Here is a 9451-nt window from a genome sequence, read left to right as displayed (position 1 = left end):
ATAGAGAATCTATTAAATCTAATATAACAGAGTTAATTATATTGAACTTGCTTATTTATTAAGTGCGTTAGATAATCTATTAATTAAAAATACATTTAGAGAAGTCTACAGTTTTTACTGGCTTATCGAACAAACGAATACGAATGGACCCTAGACCATCACTGACTGATTGCCCCTGGAAGTCGGCTTGTTACAAAAACACAGCTTCCCTATCATCAAATGTCACGGCACGCCCATGTATCGGACATTAGTAGTGTATATGAACACGAATGAATCGTACAAGCAAAAGTAAAAAGAAAAAAAAGGTCAACAGGTTTCACATAATTTCCTTGGATGAAAAAATTACTAGTTCACCGAGACGGCGAGCCATTTTCCGGACTGTCTGGACGATAGCACTATCGTAGGCGCGATGCAAGTATAGGTTAGGATGTTTCAAATTTTTACAAGATATTATTATTTATTGTGAAATTTTGCCGCCCCTAAAAGGTAATTTTGCCGCCCCCTAAAAAGTGCCGCCCGCCCCTGCTGCCCCCACTACGGTACGCCACTGTGCAGGACCTCCCAATTCCGCTCTGCCAACCACAGTTTGGTGTGATTTGACGTGTGGAGTATAGTCCAGACGTCAAACTGATGATCGGCCACGTCGAAAACCTGCTTATTACGAGTTGGCTTATCGCGAGCGTCGTTCGGAATCGTTTCACGTTCGCAAACGAAAATGTCGGTAATTGTTAACGTGTGTAGGAAATCGCGGTCCCCTGTGGCGCAATTGGTTAGCGCACGGTACTTATAAGCAGTACTTGTGAGTTATGCCGGGGTTGTGAGTTCGAGTCTCACCTGGGGAACGTGACAATTTTTTTTTAATTGCCTTTCGCTATTCGTCGATTAGTTGGGCTGGTCGTCCGGCTTTCGCCTATACTTTTTGCACTGTTCGGCCTTTATCATAGTGAGCAATCGTCGATTCGGTGTCCGGCGCACTTGGCACGGGCACGCAATTCTTACCAATTCGAGCGACTTTAAGAAAGCGCGGAGGTTTTCGTAAGCAAGTGAAATGCGTCTCAGTAAATTGGCTCGAAACTGTAAAAGGGCCGTCTACAAAACGACAAACGGAGAGTCATTCAAAAATCCGCGAAACTTTCCGAAAACGTAAAAATATTACCTTGTGCCTGCCAGGGATCGAACCTGAGACCTTCCGCGTGTTAGGCGGATGTGATAACCGCTACACCACAAGCACTTACTTCTTTAACTGATGGTCAAATCTTATTAATGACGCACGTCCACCATTCCTACCGGAATCATTTCGTCCTGTCAGATTTACCTGTTGCGATGTTAAGGCACAATCCCACACACGCCAAACTCTCAAGAGCCGATGCGCTTGAGAGTTTGGCGTGAAATTAAATTTAAACTGAATTTGTATAATGTAATTAAAAAACAAAATCTTTGTTTTTCTCTACTGTTTTGAAAATTGAGAATTTTTTACCCTAAACTGAGTAAAATGATGTCGCTATCCATAAGTGTTTGATTTTCTGTATTTTATTAAACTGGCAACTGCATTTACCATGTCCCTCAGATTGGAAAAAATAACCAGAATATTTTCTGAAGGAAACACTATTTATAGTAACTGTTCGATTCTATTAAATGTTTTCCCCATAAATTGAGACTTTACTACGTGGTTTATTAATTGTGGATTATATAATACCACGTGTGTTCGCGTTTAAAAGCAGGTCGTTATTCAAATTCTTTTACTAATAAAGGCCGGCAGTTAAACGAGAGAAAATAAAGTAAAAGAATTTATTAAGCTCTCATTCTTAGAAATTTTATTTTTGAGAGAAAAATCTCAACTCTAGCTCCCTCGTGTACAGATGACAAATGTAAATATTTTGATACAGACTATGTATATAACTAGCAAGATATAATATCACTAATAAACATTCATATAAAAGTTTTAATCGTCACAATAACACCTTAAAACACCGAGAAAACAATTTATTGCAATTTATTTATTAGACCAGCAGTGAAAAAATGTAAAGAGCAAACTTACAAGCTTGAAAAACGCTTGAATATGTTCTTAACAGAACATCTTGCGAACAATAACTTTGTAACTAGGAATCCACAGCGCCTGATGACTGAACTACTACAAGATCTATCGTTGGTGGATGAAGAGAAGGGTACTGTCATGGATTTTGAGAATTTGTACAATTCCGTGAAATTGGAATCATGCCATAAGCTTTTGATTGACAAGTGTTCTCCAGATTGCATTATCAGAGACAGTGACGGATATTATTGTTTATTGGAAATAAAATATCAATCAAACCTTAGAATGCTTTTATAATTGAAGATAGAGAATAAAACTAAAGCCTCTGTACAGCATTAATCCGTGCCTTTCTTCTAACTGCGTCTTTTTCATTCGGAAAAAATTTAAAAAACTATTCTTGTAGTATTACTGTCAAACTTATTATATCCTACTACACTACTAATATTTCGTTTTTTTTTTATTCCAGAAGAAAATTCACAGATTTAGCTCAATCGTAACTCTGTTGTTCGTAACTACAAAGTACACTATTTTACAGCAAGATGTCTCTATCAGTAGCGCAAAACTTATAGGCAGGGAGCAAATAAACAGGAATTTCGATAACGATGCAATAGGTAAATCCGACAGGGCTAAATGCTTCCTGGTCAGAACGATGGACGTAATCCAGAGGTGTGTTATTGATCAGATTTGACCACATACTGGAACAAGTGCTTGTAGTGTAGCGGGTATCACATCCACCTAACACGCGGAAGGTCTCAGGTTCGATCCCTGGCAAGCACAAAGTAAATTTTTATACATTTTCGAAAAGAAGTTTCGCGAATTTTTGCGTGAAATTCCGCTCATTTTTCCATAGACGGCCCTTTTATATTTTCGAGCAAATTCACTAAAATGCTCCTCGCTTTCCTGCAAAACATCTCCGTGCTATTCTAAGTCGCCGAACACCGAATCGACGTTCGCTCGCTATGATGATAGTCGAACAGCACAAAAAGTATAGGCGCCAGCCCAACTAATCGGCCGATAACAAAAGGCAATTTAAAAAGAAAAAAAATTGGTTACGTTCCCCACATGAGGCTCGAACTTACAATCCCAGCATAACTCACAAATTCTACTTAAAAGTACATTGTGCAAACCAATTGCGTCGCTGGGGATGATACTTTCCCAAACACGTTAATAATTACCAACATTTCGTTTGAGAAGGTAAACGATCCCTATCGATGCTTGCTATATTTACTGTATGTAAACGAGAAGAGCCGTCGCAACTGCAGTTGTCTGCGCGGCTGGAAATCACAAGGTGTGACAACGGCTTTGGGGCCGTTCATAAATTACGTAAGGGCGATTTTGGACATTCTAGACCCCCACCCACCCCTGTGTAAGAAAAAGTAATATTTTCTTTGATCCCCCCTCCCCTTTTCTATCTTACGTAATATTCTGGCATGATTTTATAAAAAGATTTTAACCAAAAAAATTTTTTTATAAACCTTAAAAACCTTAGGTCCAAAATATATACCGTATTTTTCGCCGTATAAGACGCACCGGCATATAAGACGCACCCAATTTTAAAGGAGGCAAATTCAGAAAAAAAAAGATTATGAACCAAATTCTGTAGTAAAATATTTTATATCAACTGTATAAAGTTAACAGCAGTTAAGAAAAATTTTATGTCAACCATGTAACATACTAAGAGCTATCTTTACTATCATAAACAGTCTCTTCTGCTTTGNACCATTTATCGTACAAGTGAATATTTTCCGATGGTAAGAACTCTTTCGTTTCATTTCTTAACACATCTTATTCTCGCATCGTAATTTACTGTTTTCTGTTTATAGACGTGCCGAAGATGTTCTTCGATCACACACATACACACACACGCACGGACATAACACTACTGTACACGAAGATATATACCGTTTAACCTTTACTCGAATTCTCGCACTCACGCACTTACACGTCAAGCGCCTCGTTCTGTGTAATTCGACACAATGAAACAACCCGAACACACGCTTCCCACAAATCCAATCCCTGGGTCCTCGTCCCGGGAAGTGGAAACGCCAATTTTAAAGATGAAAAAACTTTAAATTGGCGGCCGAAGGGGCTCTGGTAATCATACATCTTGCATCGATTAAATGCAATTTCAGACATTGGCATCAATAATCGTTTGGTGATGAATTTTTCTGTTAAATTTAGTGTAGTAAGAAATCATCTGCTCTCGTATTTTAGTATTGCTAAGTGATTAATTTAATTAAAGACCTTCGTGCTTTTTATATATTTCATCACACTTGCAACATGGCAGCTTGTTTTGTTTATCGAGAACTGTATAATCTTACCCGTTTTTGGTTCATTAAGATACAATGTATAGAACCGTACTTGACAGATCAGGTACAGACCGCCCTGGGTTATTCAACAGTTCGAATTCGATGTCAGAGAGTTAGACTGAAGTTTTAATCGCTCAAACATTCGGCCGTCATCTTGTTATGACACTTGCACATAAATTGTGTTTTAGTTGGTCGGTAATGTCACATAATATATTATTTCGGCGAGAAATTGATATTCGATGTACAGTACATCATTTCGTTCACGACGCGTTTTAGGAACTTAAGTATGACATATATTGAGGACGTTCTGTATTTAATAATAACGGATGAAATTTGATTTAATAATCTAGTGTCTTATATCAGGAGTCGCGGTAGTGACCCTGATGGCTACTAAAAAAGTCACTAACTGACAACATATACAGGAATTAGAGTTTCCGATTTTCGGGGATCGATTTTTTCGCTCCCAAACTTCGGTAATTTTGAATATTTTATCTCGTTCGAAGGAAAATTATTTTCTTAGGCAGTGGACAAAATTTCAAGATTTTGTATAAAATGGTTGCTGCAATATAAGCATTGGAAAAGTGCAAAAATATGCAAAAAAGTGGTATTTTCTTCTCGTTTCTCTTCATCCGGCACTGCAGATCTCTGGACCCAGTGATTTTTCTCGTAGAGAGAAAAATCACTGGGTCCAGAAAGCTCAAATTTTAAACTTAAGCCTTCCTCGTTATCAGTGAGGTGCTGGCGAAACTTCCGGGTTTACAGGTCAAAGTTCACGGGGGTTTCCAATGGAGTTAATTCAGTTTATAGGCTTCATTTTATGCTTATAAAATGCATTTTATTCAAAATGATAGAAAAGCTCAAATTTATTCCAATTAAAACTTTCTATAACGATTTTACTAAATGGCGTTCAGTAACATGACGATAATTTAAAATATATTTTGATATAAACATAGATGACGTCATCGTTTCGTTTCATCATTGCTTATAACGTCAAAGTTGACGGCAGTTTTTTCTCTACAGCGATTTTGCTAAATTGTACGATAATAGGCCTACAGTAACATATAAGTGGACTATCTATTTTCTTGCCGTCTTTATCCCGAACAACAGTTTGTAGATATCTATCCTTTCCGAATGTTCTATCATAACACAACACAAGGCCCTCTGTTCTATCTATAAGGAGATAGCCCGATGTAGTAAGCACAGGATTGTAAGGAGTGAAGAAATTGTGGGGTTTTAGAGGAACCCTGCAATTTCCTCACTCCTTAGAAATGAAAAGAACGCCATCGAGAGAAAATAGTGCCTCGGCCGAAACAACTTGAAAGGTTAGAAATGTACAACGCCTTCGGGAAAAGGACGGTAGTTAACTCTATTTCGTCAGGTTGGAAAGCGTATAAAAAGTTATAAGTGAAGGTTTCTTCTTCCAATTGTCAGACTAGTAATATCTATCACGTCTTTCTTAATTATGGATAATTAACAGAGACCGAGATTAAAACAGTTCTCTTTATTTCGCCTATTTAAACATAATTTATACATTTTGTTATAGACTACTTTAACATAACTGTTATCATGTAGTTTCAACAGTCTAATCCAGTAAGAAATTATTGCTTTTATTATTAATACCGATATTTTAGAAACATCAAATTCCAATCGCAATATATAAGCTGGTATTTTATAGTACATCAAAAGATTCTTTGAAGATATAAAGCAAGAACAACTTTTATTTTATCGTGATAAGTAATTGCCCGTACAGGAGCTTATAAAGTAATACAAATGAAATCATTGAGTGAAAAAATTTTATAGAAATATGAGCAGAATTAATCTTAGCTTTTGAAAGAATAGGCCACATAAAACCCTGTGCCATTTTAGCGTTACGAATACTATAATTTTTAGCCTGTAAAAACTGTCCAGAAAAACGAAAATAATAATACTACCAGGTATACGTAATTCGAAACAACTTATATAGGCTGATTATTAAAAAACTATCTCTCTTTGGGTGATAGTCTACCGCTCTTCTTCAACACCGCCACTTTTGTTTTTGAAACATTTATAGTTAACTAGCTGCAAGGACCCGCTTCGCTGGGTTTTTATTTGTTCGTACATTTTGTATGTAATATAGTTTTTTATATACAGTAAAACCTGTCTATGGAGACCACCCACGGTTTCTTCAAAAAATGGTCTTTTAGACAGGTGGTCGTCCAATACAGATGGTGTCGTAATACCGTATTTCCATACGTATTTTGCGCACTTTTTAGCCATTTCTACTAAGCAAAACTCGAGGTGAGCAAAAATAAGCGAATTTTTTCAGCGATAGGACTATATTAGTATTGAATTTTATTTTTATCGGATAACTCGATTTACTGGAGTCGTCGTGATTTTGTAAGACAGATTTAATACCAATATTTTAAAGATTAATACAATAGTCGCATATTCTCGATTATAATGCACACTTTCTTTTTTTCCGACTTAATTAATTCGACTTGATTCTTTTCGTTCGCTCCTCAGTTACGTTTATTACGTCATCGATATACAAGCGCGTGGTATCTCTACATCACTTTGGTTTTGATTTTCGCTAGTTTAACTTTAAAAATATTTTTTAATATTTAATATTTTCTTAAGTACAACAAGAAAATTATTAATTAATAATAAAACGATTTTATTATTTTTTCTCATAATACGATTTCATTACATTCGAAAAAGGAAGGTTGCCTGTAAAACTGATTTTTGCATTAATGCGTTTATTGTTTTTTGAATATTTTGCGTACGAAAATTACTTGGATGTTATTTTTCTAAAAATATCGTGGAAATAAGGTAGGTTGATACAGAAACTATTTATCGCACACGTACTGTATATGAGCTTCAAAATAAATAAAAATAAATTTTATCAAACGATGAGATCAGCCGATTAATTGTATCGTGTACAATATTTTATACCCCAAGGAAAATACTGTAGGTCTACGGTAAAATTAATTTCGTTTTCCCACGGTTAAACTTCGCCGCTAATTGCTGTTGTGATAACTTTTAACACGATCTTCTAACGACAGCGCTTTGCATTTCTTTCGTTTTTCGGACATTTTCGAATAAACTGAAATGAATTTCCTTTGTTGCTAGACTAATTCATTAACACCTGCANTGTATGAATCCATGTAGTTATATAGGTGAAACTGGAAGGGTATTAGATGTAAGAATAAAGGAACACGAAGCGGCTATCAGATTGAGATATAAAAATTCGCCATGGTACGAACACACGGAAAACAATAAATGTAAAATTAATCGCAATAATATTAAAATTCTACACCATGAAAAGGACATATATAAACGTAAATTTAAAGAACACTTAGAAATTAAGAAAAACCAAAATAATTTAATAAATATTTCTGATGGGATGCAAATAGATTCTAGATGGTACAAAATGATAGAGGGCGCTATATAGTAATAAAATAATGAAGTTATTGCGATTGATTTAAAAGTGGTATTCTAATGTATTGCTAGTTGGTTTGATTGTTCGTATGCTATTTATATTTTAAAGGTATGTAATGTATTGGTTATTGTATACACTTGTTAAGTTTACAGTAAAGTCATAATGTATAATGGTTTTTAGAAGAGATGTTATGCAAACACTTCAAGTGCATTTTAAATGGAAAACAAATGGTGTTTAGATGTAGTGGTAGCCCATACACAACTTTTACTTTAAGAGTAAGTAAGTAGTGATATTTTGTAATGTATTTATGTCATGTATTGGTTATTGTAACTTTTTATTGTTTTTTGAAAAATTAGCACTGAAGAGGGGTTGGATGAGTATACCAACCCGAAATGCATATGTCATTTTTTAAAGAATAAAAGTGAGTTCCTAACTAAAAGTTTTGCTGTGAGTCCGTCTACCAAAAACCTTTTGGATTACAGAGACGAATTATATACATAATTTCAAATCTCGTCGATTCGTTTTTTGTTTGAGAACCACGCAACTCTTGATTACTCATTCCCACCACAGTATTATTCAACTTATATGTTCGGACGTGTCGCGCAGAATCGACATATAGCTACAATTTATTTTGTGTTATTTATTTCTGTATTTGTTATATCTACGGAGACTCGAAAGACTCTATGTGGTAATTTCTTGTAACAATGAACGAATCAAAAGACGAGATAAGATTAACGAGAACATTTATTAGCTTACATACATCCGACTTGGATTTTACACAAATTGAGAAATTATACCCGACCTACACGAATTCGACTTACGCGGTTATCGCTAGGTCCCACCTATCTGGGGTATTACTGTATATGAAAATAATCGCACAATATTTTATTATAACCGCATTATGTATCTTATTACAAATTTCTATACTACGCGTGAAAAAAAAATAATAATAAGATTGCTATTGTATATTCGAATATTAGTGGCGAAGTGGAATCTCTGTATTGTCAGATTCCAAAAAACCAGATTTGCGCACGCGTTTTACAGAGCACCAACCTCACCCGGTTTAGCCAGTGGTATTAGTATTGTCTATTTTAATTTACTGTACATGTTATTCTACTCTCAAGTTTTGTATAATATCGGTTGATTTGTATTGGTCATCTTACCATCTGTTCATACTTCTCCATTGTCATACTGTTTGTACGTTTTGAATTTGCACAAGAACGTGGTCGGTTAACCGATGTGACGGTTAATCGGGGTCGGATTACAGTGTATTTATATTAATAGGACTTATCATACTGGTGTATAAGATTACAGCAACACAGTCACAGAGATTAAAATTGCTTTATTTACAATTACCTGTAAAGAATAACTTGTTTAAATTAAGGACATTGATGCTTATTAATTAATATCTTATGCTATTTTTATGTACGTTTCTTCACAAAACTATATTCATACAATCGAATATTTTGTACCAGGTATGTATAATTGTATATCGATCACACATTTTATTTTAACAAGTAAGATTTTCTAATTTTATTTTTAATTTTAGCCCTTATATTATGGCTAGCAATTTAGAATGTAATTGCGATATTGAAAATTTATTTCAAAAAGTTTTGGCTCGAGACCTTATAATGAAAAAGAAAACATTATTAAAAGAGAAAGACCAATGCCTAAATTAAATATAAATACGTC

The 9451-nt window shown here is 35.0% G+C and overlaps 3 non-coding genes across 3 annotated transcripts; 2 read left to right on the top strand and 1 right to left on the bottom strand.

Moving 5' to 3' along the window:
• The first annotated feature begins 751 nt into the window (after nucleotides 1–751).
• Trnai-uau lies at nucleotides 752–842 on the top strand. Its single transcript is given in 2 exon segments — nucleotides 752–789; nucleotides 807–842. It is a non-coding gene; the product is annotated as a tRNA-Ile (tRNA).
• Nucleotides 843–1158: 316 nt separating this feature from the next.
• Trnav-aac lies at nucleotides 1159–1231 on the bottom strand. Its single transcript has one exon. It is a non-coding gene; the product is annotated as a tRNA-Val (tRNA).
• Nucleotides 1232–2736: 1505 nt separating this feature from the next.
• Nucleotides 2737–2809, top strand: Trnav-aac. Its single transcript has one exon. It is a non-coding gene; the product is annotated as a tRNA-Val (tRNA).
• Nucleotides 2810–9451: the final 6642 nt, after the last annotated feature.

Source organism: Centruroides sculpturatus, unplaced genomic scaffold (assembly GCF_000671375.1).
Source record: "Centruroides sculpturatus isolate CEXI.00-Female unplaced genomic scaffold, Cexi_2.0 scaffold773, whole genome shotgun sequence".
Classification (NCBI taxonomy): Eukaryota; Metazoa; Arthropoda; class Arachnida; order Scorpiones; family Buthidae; genus Centruroides; species Centruroides sculpturatus.
This window is presented reverse-complemented; position numbering and strand designations above follow the sequence as displayed.